General features: G+C 43.1%; 1 protein-coding gene across 18 annotated transcripts in view; it reads left to right on the top strand.

Annotated features, from left to right (window-relative positions):
• Positions 1–21658, top strand: part of NCKAP5 (NCK associated protein 5) — a 435119-nt gene that overhangs the window by 60827 nt on the left and 352634 nt on the right. The window contains exons 1-2 of one of the 18 annotated variants that reach the window (XM_038182170.2): positions 7938–8313; positions 9168–9283. The exons of 15 other annotated variants lie outside the window; for them this stretch is intronic. The gene's annotated coding sequence lies outside the window, so the exon portion shown is untranslated. Of the gene's footprint in view, positions 1–2449; positions 2930–7937; positions 8314–8969; positions 9284–21658 lie in introns of those variants that run through there. 2 more of the 18 variants (XM_038182176.2, XM_038182171.2) reach the window with 2 other exon arrangements.

Raw genomic sequence — 21658 nt, 5'->3', positions numbered from 1 at the left:
GAATATAGCAGAATACCTGAGTTTCCTATAGAATGACTATCATTACTGATGTTGATATTGGTTTAGATAATTACAGTTAGATTAAATCATGAAAGCACACATCAGCGTGGCTGTTCTGGCTGAAATCCTGATATTTTGAAATCATTTGAGTGGCAGAAAGTCGTAGGTATTAATTGGGCCTCATTATGGAAACAAAAAGAGATCTTGATATGTCCTAAGGCTGCATAACAGTAATTTCCATCTGTTTAAAGACATGTGCCAAACTTAGAGCGCTGGAGAAATTATTCACGTCCAAGCTTCTGGGATGTTTGGGAGGAAAGCTCTGAAAGGAAATTGTCAATATTATGGGCAGTGAATGAAATGTTTGGGGCCTTATTTAAAATTCTTAGACGTTGTCCATAAACCTGTGGTATGGTATGAGCAATACCAACCGGTAATGCTAACTTGTGCAGCGTGAGACACACTTCTGCATTCTGCGGGCTGCTGTATCCGTCTTGTTGGAGGGGTAAGGAAGCAGCAACAGGGCAGGGGAGATGCCCGAGAAGCTGTCCCAAGTGTCTGTGATGACCGACCCCTTGGTCAGCACACAAGACTTGATCCAAGTAGTTTGGTAATGCAGCCTAGAACCCAAATTAGAGCTAGAATCTCTGAGTTAAAACTGTAAAGTGCTTGTATTTTTAGGATGTGCCAAATGCACTAAGCAAGTGGTTCTGGCTGGTGATAGCCCATTTCATTAATCATGTATCCATGGGTATATGAAGTTTGTGTGTGGAGGACCATGACCGCAGCGATGCTGAGAAGTGCTCCTTTCCTTCTGCTCCGTGCAGGGAGCTGACGTGGCGGGGCTGCTTCCCATAACCCAGGTAGCTTGTTGAAAGACACTTCGAGCCCCTCTGCAGGTCACTGCGTTGCACTGTGTGAATATCACCTAGTACTGCTTTTCTGCACTATTGTGCACTTTCCCATCACATACACTGGCACAAAGTCAATGTAAAATGCAGCTATGCTGAGTCGCAAGCGTGTTACACAACTTGATCATCGGTTTGGTTCCAGATGAATAAAAATTTATCACAGATCTACTGCTGTCTGTTAGTCACGTTTGTGTTTATAATAATGTCACTGAGAAAAATGTGGATCGTGAGATTAAAGCAAGCAAAGAATAACGTATCTGTAGCGACCTGCTGCAGGAATTGAGGAAGGTTCGGTGTAAAATATGAGACCAAAAGCTGGACAGTTATTTCATTTAGATCTAATCTGTAGAGAAGTCAGCAGCAGCTGATTGCATTTCTCTGTTGTGGTTGTTTCTTTTAACCGTGGGTTCACATTAAAACAGCGTTTTGACATCAAAATTATTCATTTTATTTTAATGTGTGGCGTTAAGTAAGCTGGGTGGCAAATTGTCTTCTCAAGCAGATTGACTTGTTTTACCTGTGGGGAAGGAACAGCTGAACAGCTAGGAGGGAAATCTGCCAGTTCAGAAAATTTATTGTAACTTAGGTAGCTGAGAGTGAATTGTTTGTTTTTGAACGCTAGCTTGCTTTTGATGCTTTTAATCTAACTGAAGTCTTTATCATACCATTTGAAATTATCCTCAGGGGCTGAGGCTATCACTGAAACTTGAAAAGTAATTGATACTTATTCTGTGTTGTTCACTGTGTTTATATGATTACAAGATGAGTTTTTCCTCTCTTTATAGCGTGCCATAAAATCTTCAGTACTGTAGTAGAGGAGGCAGCGTGATAAACCAGCACAGCCTTCATTTGATATACTTGCCCCTTTCGAGCCAGACACACAGAACGGAGGGCTTTATTTTGCAGGAGGCCTGAGAAACTTTTCTTCTCACAAAAATAATTTCAGGCTGTTTCATCATCCCTTTTGCAAAGCCACACTTGGTCCCCTTCCCTGAAAACTGTTTAGCTGGCTGTTACGAACTGTTATATTTCACAGATTTAAGGTAATCATAGCAGATTGTTGAAATCCTGTGTGTTGAAAGTGGGTGTGCAATTTATCACCCTCTTCTACAACAACCCAGGATTTTTCAAGAGGGCAGTGGAGGGAGGCCAGAGGCCTTGAATTGAGGTACTTTTTGGTAAGAATTAGTGGTGCTGTTCAGGGGCCTGTTGGCAGTACAGAGAACAGTAACTCCCAGACTTTAATTTGTTGGTGGCTCTATTTTGGCTTTAAGCAGGGAACTGACCCCCGGGGGTTTTACCTGTGCTGCCGGATCAGCTTTCTGTGGGTCTCAGGGGTGCTGTGGGAGCAGCGTACTTGCAGGGTGTTTCAGGCAGACTGTTGTTTATCACAGTCAGGAAAACGGGATGCTTTTATCAGCCCTGCGGCGTGTCACAGTATGGAATTGTGTGGTATTAAAACATGGCCTGTTGTTGCGCCTCTTATTTGACAAGTCATATGCTGGTAGTGGCTCCTCCCCGTCCTGCTCTGAAGACAGAATTTGAAAGACCCAAAGAGAGCTTTAAATGATATGAATGTTTGTCTAACAGTTCCAGGATTTCTGTTTTTTTTTGCAGCCTTTGGGCAAGAGTGGTGCTGAGAGCCCCATTTTGGTCGCCATGCTGGGCCTCATGGGCCCTGGTGTGGCTGGGCCCTGTGGGGACGCCACTGCCTTACTCTCACCGCAGTGCTTTGGCCAGTGACCACAGCTGCTCATGGGTACTGATTAACTACGTGTGTGCCCTTTGGCAAATAGAGTGGGTGATAGGACCCATCAGATGGTTACTATGTCCTCATCAAGAGATCGATGAAACACATGCAGGTAGATAGCGGGCAGCTTTGTTCCCGCCTCAGGCTCACCTCACAGCAGGAGCAAGAAGCGGCCCCTTTGTGACAGAAAGGCAGAAGCAGGAGCGGTGGCACCCCACAAAAAGAGCTTCCTGTGGCGAGTACAAGAAGAACTTGGAGTAAAAGCCTGGTAAGAGAGAAAGTAGGCTAACCCAGCCAGTTCGTTACTTGGTTTTCCTCCACGAGCAGCAATACACAGGAGAAAAAGAGGGCATCTGTGACAGAGAGACAGGGGTTATCGCTGGGAGTGAGAGGGCAGAGAGGGGCTCACAAATGGCTGGGAGCTGCCACCTCCCAGTGTTCAGGAGGTCTCTGAGAGCTTTCAAAAGATGTGGTGTTATCCCTAACACCACCCCAGCTGTTACAGTGCGACGTGCTTGTTCATTCAAGGGAACTATTTGGAACTGTTTGCTGTATTATGGACTTGCGTTATGTGTTTAAAAGCAATTTACATAAATTTTGGTTCTGATTTATATAATCTTTGAGGATTTTTTCCTCTTAGTACGCTGATGTGCTACTACCTCTGTGCCGCACAGCGTAAGGGTACAGCTTCCAGCCAGATCCGTATCTCCATCTGGTGCGTGCACATGGGAGGACGGTTTATAAAGCCATCTGAAATATATAAATTGTTTTCCTCATTTCCTCTGTTCAGTCTGATTACCAGGTCCTGTAATAGAACAGGAGCAAGGCAATTCCATGTCTGAGGGCTGGAGGGCAATATGCTAGCACTTGCCCTCGCTTTGGGAAGACGACCAACCCTTCCTTTGGTGGGTGAGGGTGTCAGGGTGCAGCCTGAGGAGCGCAACCATCCAGTCGAGAGCTCAGGGCTGTGAGGCTGGCATTCCCCGGGCAAGAATCTCTGCTCTGACATGTACAAAAATGTAACTGATTGCTCCAATCCAACGGCCAGTTCATTGATTAAAAGGGCAAATGGGCTTTCATCCAGGAGTGCAGCAGAAAACAAACAGCAAGGCTAGAAAACAAGGCTGTTTAAGCATCTGAAAGAGCATGGAGCCATCACAGCTGCTGCAGAACCTGTCACGACTTGGCTGCCAAGAGGCCAGATGCTCGCATCAGAGGAATGTGTGTTTCACAAGCTGATACCTCTGCTTCCTGACACACAGGGACACGTCCGAAAAGGCAGGAGGAGAGTGCAAATTAGTCAGCGTTCCCATTAGCTGCCAGCCTTGCTGGAACACCAACACCTGCAGAAATAGGTATTTTCACCAGAAAGAAATTATGGAAATAACCTTCTCCTCTTAGTAGAGAACACATTTGATAACCAGAGAGGGACCACTGTCCATATGTGAAATCAAACGCTGCATAACTGATCTAATGATTGGACCCATTGGAATCTAAATTTGCAGAGACTTACCCGTGTGATTAAGGATACACAAAAGCCCTTGAACGCAGGTTGATTTTGGGCCTGCTCCAGAATGCACTAATGCCATTGATTTCAATTAACTCTGGCTAAGGTCACTGGTGGCTGAATCAATCTCACGACTCCAGAAACAACAAGAAAGGCAGAGAAAGAATAATGGCTTAAATTGGGAAATTAATGAAAGCCAGTCAAAGGTACTTGTATTTAGTAATCACATTTAAAATGTTTCTGAGTTCCTTTGCAAGCTAAAAATCCAGCTTCTGCGTCCCCTTTCCTGGCTCAAGTGGCAACACTCGGAAGAGACTTCGTATGATTTGCTTAAAAATGTATTTTACAGTGAGGCAATTTATAGTGAAAGTCAATGTCCTTTGAAGGCATCACATCAATTTTCACCTGTGAATGCTTTTTTGGAATTCTATTGAAGCATAAACTATGGAACTGAAAAAGATTTAGGAATTGATTTCACATCACTGTTACAGCTGGAAAAATGGTAGGTGCTCATTTTAGTCCTCAGCTCATCTAAAAAGGTTAGATAAAACATTTCATTTTAGCCATTCGCTTTCTTATGTGTAAGCATGTGGTGTCAAGTTTATCCTGACACTTAAGGACAGGATTCCCCTAGTATAGGATGTGAGGTAGAAGAAATGTTTCTGTGTGACTGTCCTCTTCCAGGAGATGGAATATCATCTTTTTAGGTGCCGGAGTGCCAGGTACAGGGGAGCAGGCAGCCCATTACACAGAGCTGTCTGCGAGGTGGTGGGGAGCATGCGGCAGTACATGTGCAGAGCAGGGCTGGGAAGGACAAACCAGATGGATAATGTCCCGTGACCCCAGATGGGGCAGAATGGCCAACTGGGCACACTTATTGTTGTTACATCTTACTTGCTGCTTTCTCTGAAGCTTAAATTCGTAAATGTGACAAAGGAGAGATCTATCGTTTGTTCCAGCAATAAAACCTTCCTTTGCTGAGGACCTTTCCCCTATTCCTGACATGCAGGGGAGGTAAAAAGCTTTGAAAAATCACCTAGTAAGGTTAAAACCCAAACTGTTTCTGTGATCAAAAGCTTACCAGCCTGATCAAACTGCTTCAGCTGAAGACCCTTTTTTGACAGTGAGTATTTGAGGAGATTCATACACCGCCTCCACACATTTCCTTTTATTCTCTCCACATATTTTTACTTGGTTCTGTTGTTTATCCTCTCTGCCAGCTACCCCAGGCTTAGAAAAGTGTTTACTGTGCTAACATGTGATGATCCCACATGCTTTTAGGTATTTGTTTTATGAAACTGATACTTAATTGTGATGGTAAAAGAGAGAATAATTTTAATTTCCAGAGAGCATTTTGCTTTCCAGTTCCCTGGTGCCATTCTGGGGAAATTTCTGTGATATTTTAAGGATCAGCCCGAGACTTCCAACTATGTGCAACTCCAAGGAGGGCAAGTTCTGCAGCCTGTGATTTGTTTTACTATTTTTCAAATTTGCCCTCCAGTGATCTGAGTATTTATTGTGGAATAATACTATAACATATTGGGGTTATTCTATTCTATGTAGTATGAGTTATTGTATTGCATTATGCTACATAACCTCATATTATATTGTGTTGCAATCTGTTGGGATGTGAACATCCTGCAGTTTAATCCTTCTAGGCCATGCTGTTCTGCAGTCTGCCAGCTTGCCTGCCCTTGCCCCAGGCATTGGGTACAAAAAGGCTTTTGCACGGCCCGCGGGCTCACCGCGTGAAGCTGTGCTGGAGCACGCACAACTCCCTGCGCTGTTAGGTGGCCCTGGCTGGAAATCCTCTCAGCAATTGCCACCTCCTGTTCAACTGATGGGAGCCGAGCAGCTCACACCACGGCTTTATGGCTCTGTCGCGAAGAGGGGACTGCAAGCATCTGGGATCCCAGCTGTTTTCTGATCTCATGCTGGTGAGCAGCAAACAGCGGTATTGGAGATGGTATGGATTTGTATTAGCATGAGACACTGGGTCTTTAACAGATCCTGCCTACGCTGCGATAGGTGAATTGACAAGCTTTACTAATGGCTGTGTGTACTTAGGTCACTTCATTATGTCTCATCTGAGCTGTCTGCCCATTGGAAATGTGGCAGCACGAAGCAGAGCTAGTCCCTTGATGCAGTCCTCAGATGTTAAGCCCGGGAGTGACTGCTGTAGCTCACGACTTCCACTCATTTATCTTTGCAGTCAACCTGTAGCTCGTCAAGGACAGGCTTCTGTTGTGAGTTTTGTTCTAACAAAAGCCATGGCATTCCTGCCAAAAATAAGCTGTATCCGCACAGCCAGTAACTGTATCTTATGATGACCTAGAATAGAAGTTAGATGGATAAATGCACTCGGAGGGTGAGCTAATGGCCACTCCCGTAATAAGGGCTGCAATGTGAAGAATGCAGAATCTGTTTGTCCCCCCACATGGGAATTCTCATCTTGGGAAGAATAACCTACTGCTTAACCCCACCAGCCTCAATACTGGTTTCTTTGCGTGTTTATTTTTGCAAGATCCACCAGTTCTGAAAAGGATTAAGAGAGAACTTATTTTGGTGGAAGTCTCCAAAAAACTGGTTTCAGGGAATTGACGCCACTGCCCTGCAGAGCTGCCTGACCAGAGAGGTCTGCCTGGTGTCTGCTCTCCTGATCCTCTGCAGCTGGGTGTAGTTAGCCTGGAAACACATCACAGTTCTGTAGGAAGTTGAGTAAATGATGAATTTTGCTAAATGCTACAAATACTTCCTGGTAACAGGCTGCATTTTCTCTTAAGGCTTGTCTTTTCTCATTTCATGAAGTATCTGGCTTTTTCTATTAAATCAGGGGTTTCCTTGCTTTATGAATCTTGCTTTCTTCTACACATGTGTGCCTGCATGAGCATCATGCTACAAGCCAGTTTTGTTGTCGAGAGCTGGAGCGTAATCTGTGTTTTGCAATTATTTAACGTCCATCAGTACTGGTAATGGCAGGTGAAAAAATAAATCTTATCCTTGGCCTGAGATGGTGCACTGCAAGCTGGCATTGAATTTAAACAGAATGTGACCCTTCTACTGATCTTATGGATGGGCCTGTTCCTCTGATGTCTTGTGGACCTGTACGTGTGAGCATGCAATCTCTCTCTTTTTTTTTTTTAATTATTTTTATTTTTAAAGGAGTAGCTGCAGCACAGCCCTTGCATAGCTAGGCCTAAAGCTGCTTTTTTTTAAGTGTATGTTATTGCATGTTATGTGTTAGTACTCACTACTCCCATGGCCCACTTCATCTTCAAAGTCTTTTGAAGGCTTCCTGGACCAGGGCTTAAGGAGCAAGACACAAACCCAACACAAACCCATCACAAACCCATGCTGACTGTGACAGAAGATGAAGCGCAGCCCCATGAGGCAGGGCACTGAACGCAGCTCCTGGTGGCACTGCCTGTTGCTGTTCTGGTGTGCTCGGGCTGATGAGCCACAGGAGTGAAGGTAGGGGAATTACAGCACAGCTCCTTCAAGGCAGAAACTTAGGTTTCGAGGCAGCACGTGCTGGTGCGAACAGTTCCAGTGAGCTCCACGGCACTGTGGCAGCAGGGAATTGCTGCCCCTTTGGGCAAGCACCAGGGAAATCAGGCACTTTGCCATCTAGGCCACACAATTTTTTTTTTTAATGATGCTGTTGCAGGGAAGAGCAAGATCTTCAGCCAATGTTAACTGCTGTCGTTCAGCTGTGTCGTTGCAACTAGCATGAGTTGCATCAGCTGAGGATCTGGCCCCAGGTTGATTTGCTCACTGTAAATCCTGGCAGAAATGTGGGTTGCTACTCTTCTGTGTAGCAGTGGAGAACATCGTAAAAACTTGGCTTCAGCTCGTCTCTGAGCTCAGGTTTCTGTTTTGTTGTGTGTGGAACGTGCAATCTGGGGTGTTTGGATGCGAGTGGTGAGGCGTTTCCCAATATCGAAGCTCTTTGTGTGGAAGAGCGTGCAGATAAGAGAGAGCTCTGTCTGTCACAGCCCTTGGTGGTGCCCTTCCAGCGTTTGAAGTTCTGACTTGAAAGCACAGACTTCTGAGAAACCAAGGCACAGGCTCCCAGCCCCTCTCTTTCAGCAGGAGCTCTCAGTGACAGGGGATAGATTGAGATGAGTGCCTGTGCCAGTGCTCAGGTGAGTACCCCCTGCCCCCCAGGTGCTGAGCGGGTGTTTCAGCTCCAAAACACCTCCTAGTCGTGGACCTCTGACTCAGTGGAGGAAAGGTCAGTATTTACACCCTCATCACCAAGTGAAAAACTCCATTTGAGGCTGTTTCTTGCTTTCTTATATTTTCACCCTGGGAAAGTGAGGAGAGTTTCTTCAGAACGTGTCATAACTGACATTGAACTGCCTTAAATCTTGTAAGGATAGAAGTCTGTAATTGTGTAACTTTTAAAATTAGGACTTAGTTGAAATACTCATTTCAACTTAATAAAACTCTGTGCTCTGTGCTTTTAAATCCATGCAGATTTGCACCCCTGGTTGCATATCGTTAAAATAAACAAAAGAATTAGGAGAATGCAGGGGTGAATTCTGAAAAAGGCGCTGCTGACACTTCTAATTTTTCTTTTTCTCCCTGCACTCTTTGCATTTTGAAGCTCTGGTGAGGTTGTTCTTAATTTTGTGCTTTCCCTGCAAACACTGTTTATTCATTCTAAGAAAACATCAGTTGGGTAAACAGAAGTATTTATGTGTGTAGCACTGCAACTCCTACTAAGATGCAAATTGTGCTGCAGGGAAGATAGTTTGTGCTTTTCTTTCCTCTTCTCTTTTCTTTTTTTGACAGTCAGTTAATAAAGACTCAACAATAAGCAGCTGCCTGTGATGTCATTTGGGACTTTGTCCACAGAGCTTGTATTTACAAGTACTGAGCAACTACATAGCAGCAGAAAACCCAACTATCAGCAAACTTCATGTCTGCTGTTACTGGAGGACTTCTGTAGTGCTGTGGATGGTGCAGAAAGCTAACTCTGTTCTTCTAACCACAGACTTTTAAAGCTTGGTAAATAAACACTGGATAAACTCGAGAGAATTTCTGGACTGCAAAGACTTCTTACGGTTCTGAGTTCTCCAGGGCTGGCATGTTTTGACTGAACTGCTGCAAGTAAGACTTTTGCTGTTTTAGTGTTTTTATCATCTCTGTAAAGCTTATTTTCTCTAGGAATTTGTCAGCATTGCTGTTTGTAGTTTAATTAAAAGAGCAGCAAGTATGTAGTTAGGAATTGCAGCCATGTATCTGTAACAGGATAAAGGGCAAATGAAAACTTGAATCTAGCTTTTGTTTGTATGAGGCTGCACTGAAGTGACTCTCTTAATATAATTGATGAAACTCTAAGGTTCTTAAAATATCATATTGCCATTAAGCAAACAAAAAGCAGTCTGTCTTTTAAAGATTGTTCTTTTATCAGTTTGTGGCATTTATTTGAATACTCAAAATTAGTGTGAATTTTTAATATAATTTCCTTGTAGTCTTTAACATATTTTCTTTTAAAACTGTTTTGCTGCTTATGCAGGCAGAGATTTAAAGTAAAACTTGGCTATTTCTACTCTTTTTCCTTGTTCAAGTTCTGGAGGTAGTTAAGTTTAAAAGAGAGTCGGACCCTGCTTTGAAATCTGACGCCTTTTGGATTAAATGAATTGTCAATTATATGAGAAACAGTGATTTTTACTTTGTTTTGAGTATTAATGTTAGAAATCCAACAAATCCTGACACATCAGGACAAAACCACTACTACTTTGGTAACTGCTGTGAAATAAACTTTTTCTGCACTGCCTGCTGTTTGAGGACTGAGCTGTGTTTATAGCCACCAATTAACTCATTTTCGTGACAACCAGGTGAGATTGTCATGCTGTTATTCCCATTTTACAGAGGGGGACACTGACCCAGAGCGGTGATTTATTAAAACTTAGTTTACCTTCTTCAAAAGCTGGTAACAGACCACAGCTCTCCTGCTTCTCATTTCAGCCCTTCACAGGAGCCCGTTCTAAATTACTGCAATTTCAATTGCTGTGGCTCTTCCAGAAAGTAACCTGATCACAGGACCGTGTATGAGGATCTCTTTTATTACTGTTTACCTCTGTTTAATGATCTTTGGGGAGACAAAGCACATTTCTAAAGAATGAAATCAGAAATCTATGATTCTAGAGGGCAAGTATTATGAGGCTAAGCCAGCACAAATCAATCAAACAGGAGGATTCCTCCTTAATTATTAGCACTAATGTTTTATTTTATTTTATTTTATTTTTGCCTCTCCTGCCACTGACTTTGTTTACAAGGCCTCTCAGTCACACACAGCAACAGATTACTGGGGCTTCACTCCCAGGCTTGGGTGGCTGCAACTGCAGATGCCTCTCTCAAGTGACCTTGTTTCTATAGCAGATCAAAACCTGTCTGTCTTTTCTTTTGATGTTTTAATGTGGCTTGGCATGTCAAGATGTGTAACTTAGGACCCGTTGTTCTGTCTTTGGAACTGAAGTGTATTCTCTTGGAAGAAAAAAAAAGAGCCCTAAATTTAGCTCTGCATTGATGCCATGCCATGAGAATGGCAAAGGTTTGGGGGGCTTTAAATAGGGGCTTAAGTGAGGGCATAGAGTTTTGTTCTGTGCATTCATCCTCTTCCTTCAGAAATAGTATAAATAAAAAAGTTTATATGTTCTTTAAAAGAGTTTTTCCTTTAAAAGACCTTTTTGTAGAAGCTGCCACTGAATTTGGAAGTGGAGAACAGGGCATTGTGATAGAGCCTTTCGCTGGGGAGAGGGAATGGGCTGAAGGCAAGGTGCTTTGAGCCCTACCACACTGACTCCTGTGGCCAGTCTTTCCTTCCCTCTGTCAGCCTGTGGTCAGTAATGATGATCTACTGCTGTGAGCTGATAAGTGTATTCATGTTTGCAAAGCTCATGCATCGTGGTGGCAAATGCCCACAAGACCTTCAGAACAAAAACTGAGATTAAAAAAAAAAATAATAATCAGGGCCCACTTAGCTTTCCCACCTAATTTCATTTTATGTGCAAGTCCTGCTCTTACAAATGTGGATGTCACTCCTGTTTTAAGAAAATTTCATGGACTTTTCTGCTCTTATTCTTGCGCATAGTGTGAGTTGCATACTAGTGTTTTGAGGCTTAGATTTAAACAAGTAGAAATCTTGCCCCATTAAATGCCCTGTGGTAGGGTCCAATTCCCCTTCCACTTGAGTCAAGAGCAAATTTTCAGATAATTGCTTTAAGAGCAGGAGCAGACTCTCGAAACCTGATGAGCTTGAGGCCATTTGATTTTCATTTTTCTTTCTTACATTTCCCTTCTCACATTTACATTTTCTTTCCTATATTTCAATGTCGCAAATTAGGCTACAGAGCAAGCTCGGTTTTCAGTCGAGCGATCCCCTGGTTGGATTTTCCCTGGGTAGAGGCCACAGGTCTGAGAAATAAGCCCAAGGACACCGCATATTATCTGATAACATTGTGGGATGGCATTAAAGGGGACAATTGCCAGCAGAATGGCAATTCTTCGGGCTTTCTGGCTGTCTGAAAAGAAGTGGAATGAGTGCAGGCTCCAGCCTGTCATCAGCCGACAAGTGGGACTGAGGCTGGGATAAAAGCCACCGAACAAAGGTGCCAAGGGGAGCACAGCTGGCGGCAGGGCTTAGCAGGAGGTGCTCTGCCATGTTCAGCTCCTGGCAGGATGGAGTTATGCTTCCCAAAAATCCCTACCAAAGCTGCTAATATACACCTTTGGAAGTTTTAGCATCTAAAGTAGAGTTTTATTGCTAAAATAGGATAAATGTACAATGTAAGTACAACACGAACCGTTAGCACCTGCAGTACTGTTCCGTGCTGCCTGATGATCCCTCTCATATACCGTGCAGAAACCTGAAGTGCATTAAGTGTTCCCTGATGGTTGCATACATTAGTCACAGTGTTTTGGGGATGGAAAGTTAGATAGCTGAAAAATACTTAGAAATTGTGTATGATTCCCTAGCCTGGCATGCGGAGTTGGATGGGGTGAGTCCCAGGGATGGGGTCAGTGCTGCAGCAGCGGGTTCGGGAAGCTGGCAGTAACACTGGGCTGTGAATGATGCAGGCCCTGAGCAGTAGCTTGGATTATAAAACAGTGGATAAAAATTATGTTGCTGAAAAATGGACTACTGGTATTGACACAGAGCAAGAACAAATGCTACCGGGAAACCGCGGGGTTGATAAGCTGCCCACAAGACGCCGCTATTTGTTTTCCTGAGCCAAACTAGCCTTGGATAGTGCACACAATAGGTCTGTGCAGAACCAAATATGCCATAAATTCTGGTCTTTGACAGTGCTAATTGATTATTATAATTCATTGTTATCTAAATTGTTAAATTCAACAGTTTACCGTATCCTTTTGTTTCGTTGTTGCTCAGGCATAATGCAAACAGGAAGAGTTAATTACTGCATGCAACAACAGAGGCGAATTGCATTGTCTGCTTCACTTTGATTGAAGCTGTGTTGAATCACCACTGCGGGTTGTCAGTAATGGTGGGGGAAAAAAAAAGAAGCAGGACTCCTTGTGCACTGAATTTGCTTTTTGGTGGTGGTTATCATTTGTTTTTTGAGAGCTATTCTTCTTGTTGCAGCTGGGTTGTATCATGCTTACTTCCCCAGCACTAAGTATTAGCTAATCGTGCAAACTGAGCTCACACGTGTGATTTGATCCACTTTGGAATCAGCAGCGCTCCTTGAGGAATACAGCACAACTTGACACACGAGTAAGAGGATGGCTTTTGCTTCTGAAATGACTTACCCCACCAGACATGAGCGCTTGGCTTTTCTCTCCAGTGCTCGGGTGGATGGCCAGAGCTGCATCTGCTGGGTAAAAGGAGTAGTGGGGAACTCGAGAGGAGATTAACAATGGCTCAATTTCTACACATTCCTAAAGCTCTGCTCCACGTTGCTGTTTTCTAAAATATGGGGTAACTCTGCTGTAAAATGTAGGATCTTTTCAGCTGCTTAGCTCCCTGGATCTGACAAAATGGTTCATAGTGGTAAGATTTTGGGGGCTATTTTGCCAGTAGAGGGCCACGTTAAACTGGATAAAGTAACTCCCTCTTGGGCTCGCATTTTCAGTGAGTAGCAGCTTAAAGCATATGGTTGTTTTCAAGGGCAAAATGAGTAAATAATTAGATTTTTTAGAAGCTACGGAATGATTAATTATTTAAAATAAGAATCACATCATTTTTGCAGCACACCACAGTTCCGTGTCAGTCTAATTAGACTGAATTCTGATCCTTGAAATGCATCGTAGCTACCTGTTTATTCGCAACTGTTCAAGGTTGATAGATACAGCTCTAATAAGTCATTAAGCTGACGTGATATACAGCAGCAGCATGTGCTTTTGCTATAATGACACAAATGAGAAAAGAATTGTTTTTCAGAGGTACAATCACGTTTGTTTTTGATGTGGCCTCTAAACTAGCTGTCATTATTCAGGCTCTTGTGCTGCAGGAGTTGACCTTTGGCAAAATATTTTGTTATCCTCAATCTTTTATACAGGCCTTTTGTGAACTCTGCACAGCTCTCATTTTGCTGATTGCATTTAAAGTCATTTATTGCACAGTGTTTGCCCTTCTAGCAGATGTTAAAGGATTCCCTGCCTCCCCCCTTAAAGGCTACTCCTCCGCAGCATCTAATTATAACCTACACAAAAGATTAACAGATGTTATAATTGTCTTTACTCATTGATTAAATAGTTTCTGCATGATTTGCTCTCTCTTCTCCCTCACTGCTGATTTGTGAGGTCTTTCTGGATAGGTCTCATGCATCTGCAATTTGTTAACAGTGGCCATCTTCACAGTTTGTAACTTTGGGGTTTTGTGTTTCAGGCTGAGCAGGCTATGTATGTTCTTCTGGAACAAAAATACGTGACGGAAATGTGTTAAAATGGGTGTGTGATACTTGCTTTGGTTACGCATTTCTGTTTTCCTCCTGCTCTTAACCATTCCTTCGGAAATACATGTAAAAAGCAGACTAGCTTTAATGAATATAAATTGGGGAATGAGGGGTGAATGCTGAGATCTGTTTGGCAGTGTGTTTGCCTCTGTATTCCAGTTGCCAAGTGCAGAGGAAATGAGTGGCTAAGAAAAACAATTTGAGGAGAAACTTCCTAGTAGGAGAAAGTTTCTAGAGAACTTTTCAAATAGAACCCTATAGATGTCCCTAGCAGGACCACTGTAATGCCTTGGCTTTGCTTTTTGGGGACAGTGGGGGTGTGGGGATGGGTGTATGCTTTCATTTCGCCTTCCTACAAAATGAAGCTTACTCAATTCTTGATCTAAATAATCTCTTCTGTTTTGTTCCCACCCTGAGATGGGAGCTCATGCCATCCATGCGTAATGGTGTTCTTACACATCTTTTAACATCTCAAACGAGGTCAGAACAAATGATGTTTCTGTCTAGAGGTGAAACATCATGCACGTGTGTTGTGCTTAACTATCCTTCCTTGGTGCTTGGATTCCATATAACTTTCTCCTTATTTCTTTGATTGGCACAGATGTGAGTTGCTGGTGAATCCACAAAGATCCCCACGACAGCCTCTGAGCATCCCCCAGTTCTGTGCAGCTGCATCTGTCCCACGGCCTCAGCCTGCAGCGCTCTGCCTTGCTTAGCTCTCCCTTACTGCACGAGGAGATCAGTGTGTCGTGTTTTCCAAGAAAACCTCTGCCTAAAGAGGTTAGAGAAGAGGAACAGGGTAAAGGCTTGAGGCTTGGATTGTGGCTTGCTTAGTCAAAAGTCAAAAAATGTTGTGCTGTTCCCCTGCCTGCCCTCCAAATCCTGCTAAAACATAAAACTGTTGTCTTGATTTCTAGTCAGCGAAACTGCCTCATGTTGAGCTTGGGCATATCTTCTCCTGTTAAGACCCTCATTGTATTTTTTGCTACAAAAAGTACTCTGAGTCAGCGTGGATATCTGGGCATGCTACCTCAATTAATGCAGATTCACAGATACATGGGATACGCTGTGTTATGCTGCTGTGTTGCCAGTGTGGAAACAGCATCTCTGCAGTGAATGCTGGGCATAACACCAGCTGGGAGATCTTGTCATGCACCTATCGGGCTCTGGGTTTTTATCAGTTTTTAAAGCTGATCTTTTACTTACAATTCCTGAGTTTTACTAGACTGAATAATAATCTTTGCAGTGCACAAAAGCATTTGTCTAGGGATTTAAAACTGCTCTAGAAACAGAGGTACTTTGTTTGCGGGATTTATGAAGAACACTGTATCCTCCTTGTTTTCAAATGACATATCAGTGCTCCTGAATGCTTCCCATTTATGAGCTGGGGGGAGCAAATTATAGAGTCATAATAAGAAAATTCCAGGGTGCCAACTGTGCTTGCAAAGTGTATTTTAATTATATAGACACCTGTCCACTACCAAGTTGCAATATTTCACAGAGGTCACTGAGCAGCCTGCAGATGGAAATTACTTTTATTCAATACCAGCCCGGTGTGAGTTTGAAACACTGATCCAGGGGTGAAAGGCTAAAGTCCCAATTACCAGAAATCAGCCCAGTATGGGGATCGGATAAACCTGGTGCTAAGTTGTAGGTGCTCTTTGCAGTCACACATGAGAAACATTTAGAAATTAATGACTTACTAAAAGTTCAGCTAAATCATTAAGGATTTTTAACATCCACTGTTGGCTGCTACTGAAGGACAATTTAGGTGAAACCTGGCCTAACATTTTAATAAACAGTTCTCTGTTATGTCACTGGCTATTTGCCCTAACATGTGAGACTAAGATCTTCACCTTTCTTAAAATTGCACAATTAAATGAAAGCACCAAATCAACTGAAAAGAAGAGAAAAAAAAGTAGAACAATCTGAAAAGTCTTGCCTGGGCATTCTCCTTGCCTCTCTGCTTGGGAATCTGTAGACTTATATTTAATTATATGAGCCTTTACTAAAACTAATAACTTCCTTCCCTTAAGCTCCAATTCTCTCATGGGGTTATCGATTGGGGACACATCATGATGTTCATAGGAAACCATTTCTGTCACTTGTATTTACCAATCTTTAATCAAGTGAATTGCTTTTCTTCTCGATTACCACAAAAATCTTCCGTCCCAAGAAAAAGCTTTAAACAGACATCAATGAGAATTTAGCAAAGAGATTATGGTTTTTGACACAACTCTGAGAGGAGGACGGCTCATGAGATGGCCATGGGCAGCATGAGGATGCGGAGGCAGGTACCACCACTCCTAGCCACTATTCCTTGCTCATGGCAGCGAGGTCATGTTACCGATGGGCTCTGGCTCGCTAGTAAAGCACACACTGTCTGGCTTTCCCCCACTGACTATTGTCAGTTGTGGAAGCAAGTTTTTCTTTCCTCGTTTTACTTATTCCTCTCTACCTGAGCTCCAGGTTTGAGTCCTGTGCGTTACAGGGTGATGCTGAGCTCGGCTCCGTAGATACCCGCCCTGGTAGCCTAGGAGGCTGAGTCCCCTTAGCGCCCACTGCACTCATCTGAGATGGCGTGGCTCACCCAGGGATGAGGAGGGGCACAGCTGAAGCTCTAACTCGGAGGGTCCTCACCTGGGAAGGGAGGGAGGATGTGACACTTTCATGCGGCTTTAGGGCACAGCCTTGGGCGAGAAGTCCCGTGGTACCAACCTAAACCACCCACTTGAGCCAGGATCCAACTCCAAATATGGGTCAGTGCTTAGCACTTTCTTGAAATGAGCCAGGTGTGCTTTCTTTCCTCAGTGCCTGTGTCCTAGGCTGTTCTCCCCCCCCCCAAGAAAACAATTAAAAAACCTCATGCTGAGCACAGTACTTTAAAAGGTTATATTTGGGCTCAAAATACACTTTAAAATTCCAAGTGCTTCCTTTAAAATGTATGAGTGTATTAACTCTTTCCCCTTCCCCATTAAAAGTACTGTTGTTTTTTTCAGTTATTGTTATTTTCCACAGCCAGAATAGAGGCAAAGCAATAACTTTGAATAACTTCAGTTATTCCAATACTGCAGGTCCATAAACTATAATCTTTAAAAAAAATAATTATCTGAACCTACATGGCATTGCTTATAAGGAAACAACCTGAGGAAGACAATCCTGTTTGAGTAATTAACGTGAATTCTACAAGTAAAAAATAAACCTAACAAACTGTTGCTACCACAAGCAAAAATATAATTCAGATTTTAATGAATTATGAACTTCTGAAACATCAGCGGAGTGCTTTTTTCTTTTGTGTCACTTTTTGACTTTTACTTTGCATTCTAAACAGGCAGGCACTTGAGAGAGAGAAATACTATAGGGTTTTAATAGTATGCTTCCTCTCTTTCTAATATTTTCTGGATATTACTGTATCCATAACCCGAATGTGTTGGATTATTATCTGTGATGGCAGACTATACGTTCTTTTCCATTTTGCTCGGTAGAACTGAGTGCAGATGAGTTAAAGATTGGTAGGATGACATAAAACATAGGAGAGTTATGAACCTTTTAAGTAGGAAATTTGTGAATGTTTTTAATTTACATTTTTATTAAGTTTCTGACAGATGGAAAAATTTGAAGCCAGTGTGTGACAGCCAGTCTTCACAGTGAGAAACTGAAGTAAGCACTGCAGGCAGCTGACTGCGTGGGGGAAGGATGGAGTGGCTCTTTTTTATTTTCTCCCCAAAGGAAAAGCCTTCCACTCTAATAGTCTCTAATGTGGAACAACCATGGCAATGTATCGGCTCTGAGAAGAAAGGGAGAACTCTTTTTTTGCCCATCAGGATCCTCACACAACTCATTCCTGGCAGCATCCCCACTGTCAGTGCATTTCCTCGTACTTTATCCCGCCTTATTTTTTTTATATGACAAGTGTTGCTCTGATTCTCTGGGAATCACTGTATTGGATTTCACTTTAGGTAATTTCTTCAGATACTCAGCATCATTTCCCTGTCTTTATTTCTTTTCAGCCTATTGTCAATAGCCTAGTCAATTCCTCCCTGTCTCTACTGTTAGTACATGTCCCTCAAACCCATGTAGATGTGGTCATTCCTTCCTCTCTTAGCCTTCTCTTGGCGTTGTTTGAAGCTGCTATGAGACTTGTTAATCGTTTTCCCACCAAATCAATATCTTAATCGTCTTTACAGCTATTGTCTGAATTTCATCAAGTTTGTCTATATCCTTTTGGCCCAGAACTGAAGCCAGTGTTTGAGATGAGATCTCTCCACAGTTGCAGAGAAAAAAGTTGCAGGGCTGTTCAGTATGCCGGTGCTGTTCAGTGCTCTGTCACTGTCGGAGGATATATGGATGAGGACATAACATCTTTCATTTTTAACGTTTTCACAATAGTTTTCTTGGCTATAAGCTGAAGATGGAGCTTAATCAATGTGTATCTGTTCCTTTTAATTTTACAGCCTTGATGTCCCACAGTCCTACATGCTCTGTTGTGTAACAAGAATAAAGTGAATTTGAATTGGCTGGGCAAATCTCTCTGCGCTTTTTCTTAATGTGTGTCCATTGATTTATAGAGAATACATCCCACTACAAAACTGGAGGAGGTAGAGCTGAGTTGTACCCTGTTATCTTTCTGTTATGAGCATGAAGGAGAGAAGAGACGTCCCCAGAGTGTGTTTGGGAACAATGGAGATGAATTTCTTTGGTCTGATCCTTGGATGAAGTTATATCGGCTGAAATTAGAGTAGGTTTGGTCCAACATCCGCAGGCTGAACAGCTGGGGAGCCAGCTGAAGGATTTTAGTGCCCACACTTAGATGAGCAAAGGACTAGAGCTAGGGGGTTTGCTGTTAGTGCAGGCAGCTCTGAATTCAGCTCGGGTACTGCCTGGCTTTTGGTTCGTGTCTGTACCTGTGGGCAGAGGTGACTGCAAGGGGCTGCTGCTGGAGTTATGGCTGGCCCAACTACGCATTTACAGGACTCGGTGGAGGTCTTTGCACAGCAAAATAAGGAATGTATAGAGAATTCTTCCGATAAAAATGTGTATGGGGGCCTGTGCGGGAAGCAGCTGGAGCTGCACGGCGTAATAAGGCTGCGTGTTCCTGCTTCAGGCCCGTGCTACAGTCCTTTCTTTCAAGCCATGGGCTTGGGTTTGGTGTTCCTGGCACTGGAAGAGATTGTCACCATCTTCCCTCTCTTGTTCCTCCCCAGGGCTGCCTTTTCTCATGGTGCTGTGAAGGAGCTATTTTCAGGTCCTGCCGATAGCCAAGCTGAGCCTCTTCTTAGTGACTCTGTGCCTGGATGATGCAGGGATCCCATGTGTTTCATTGTACCTTATCCTCCCTTATTTTTCATAGGACAAAAAGGGATTATGAGTTTGATTCAGCTTCTTTTCTGGGCTGTTCCTGAGTGAGTATCTTCATTATAAAGATATTACCTTTAATGTAAGGTTAGGCCCTGGCCCTCCGGGAGTGTCTGAACAGCACGGTGGGATGTGAGACAGCACATTGCAACCCACAGGGCCCCACATTCATCAGAAAGTAATTCTGTGCTCTAGATGTTGAAATATTCCTTCTGCTGCAAATACCTTTGGTTATCTAAGGAGGACATGCACAGCCGGATGCTGAAGATGTTACTAGTAGCCCCAGAAATATTTTTACAGTGCTTGTTTAATATTGAGAGTTTTACATTGAGCCAAGTGAATGTTTTAAAGCGTTACCCAGTGCTCTGTGGAGTGAAGCCAGTGGTCTGGGCATTATCACTAAGATAATTTTAATAATTCCTCATTTTAATGGGTTGGAGTGCCTCAGTAAGGAAATGGTCTTTGATGCCTTTCACCTCCGTGGCTGGGAAAGACCAAATCAGGTAGCATTTATTTGCGACACTTAATTTCATAAAACTGTGGTTGTTCGCCAAAAATGGACTATTAGAAAATGTTTTGTAGCAAAATCTTTTATTCAGGGTGTGGAAAATGAGCGAATGAGAGGTAATTGTGACAAAGGGCTCCTGGCCACATTGGCTCGCTGGCGTCTGTTGGGCTGGTGCTCAGGTCGCTCGGCCATCCCGTGGCCACTGCAGCCATCGTCCCTCTCCGCACTGCAGGTGGAAGGGGTGGGACGTGCACAAAGGACTGCGATTTTTAGTGGTCCCTCTGGAGTACAATTAGGGCAGATGGGCAGGCAGAAGAGATGCCGGCTGAAATGCATCTGTTCCAGGGAAGAAGCCGTATTTGAGCACGTTTCACAAGCTCCTAGGTCTAGTTTCAAGAATTGAGCTTTTAATCCAACAGTTTGCTTCCAGCTGAAGTCTTATGGGTGGGTTTGTAACTCTTGGACTTTCCTGAATAGTGTTTTGATTGATATTAATAAAAGAAAAATGCAGAGGAAACAAAAGAAGTGAACAAACTCTAGGAATCTTGACTGTATGTTTTAAATTCTTCCTTCTGCTTTGTTGTCTGTTGGAAAAATTCAGGTTTTGGATTTAATTGCTTGCAGTTTTCTGAACCTTGCAACATATTATATGAACACGTGTGAATTTGGTGTGTTATCTTCACTGGCCTCCTCAACCAGATGCTGCTCCCTCTGTTGAAGGTGTCCTGTGCAGAAGCCTATGCCTGACAGATTTTTCTTCTATAGTAAAAATGTAGTGAAAAGATTCTTTCTGATTTCTTTCCTGGCATACAAAGAGTCAAAAATGACCATGACTTCTTCATGAATTTCCCATACCTGGCCATTATATACGATATGCCAGGTTTGGGATACTTGCTCTATCAGTTTGAAACTTGCTCTTGAACTTCTTAAACAAATGTTATTTAAATGCTGAGTTTCAATGTGATTTCCCCACCTTACCCTCTGATGTACCCGCATTCAAATGTTGTGTGCTAAGACCTTCCCGTTAGTTTACAGCATGTAAATTTTGATAAAATATTTTGCCGTGAGAAACAGCAAGCCCTAAGAATGGTTTAGGAAGTTAGAGAAGTTGTTTCCAGCATTTCATACTTACCGGCCTGAAACCATGAAATGCCAGAGGCATCTTTATTGGCATATAAAAGGGACATTTGTTTTTGAACCTCACGATCTCCACATATTCCTTTAGGGTGGGTGCCCTACAACAGTTCCCCAAGGTTGGCAGTGCCTCACAGAGGAGACAAATCTGCGCTGAAGCCTGCAGAGGTGCCTGTGGCTGTAGCTGTCTGCAGAGCGTGCCTTCTGCAGATGAACAGCCCATATTGCAAAACATTGCTGGTGGAGCTTTAGTGGCTGAGGGAATCCATTTTTACCATATAATAAGCTATATTATGTAATTTAGAGTAGTATATGGTAATAAATAATGTATGATAATGAGTGGTTAGAAACGCTCCCAAGAAATGGAAGCTCTGGGCCTGGTGTTTCCTTCAACCTAAGTAGCTTCTTGGATCTTACTTGGGTATCCCGTTCCTGGCTATAGGTCTTAGGGCACGGAGAAGGATTTGATTTCAGTGCAGGAGCCAGGGGTACATAACCATCATTGTCAGAGCTTATTTCTTATTGATGATAACGCTGTAATAAATCCTTTTTTCCATCCTTACCGAT

Source organism: Anas platyrhynchos, chromosome 7, assembly GCF_047663525.1.
Source record: "Anas platyrhynchos isolate ZD024472 breed Pekin duck chromosome 7, IASCAAS_PekinDuck_T2T, whole genome shotgun sequence".
NCBI lineage: Eukaryota > Metazoa > Chordata > Aves > Anseriformes > Anatidae > Anas > Anas platyrhynchos.
This window is presented reverse-complemented; position numbering and strand designations above follow the sequence as displayed.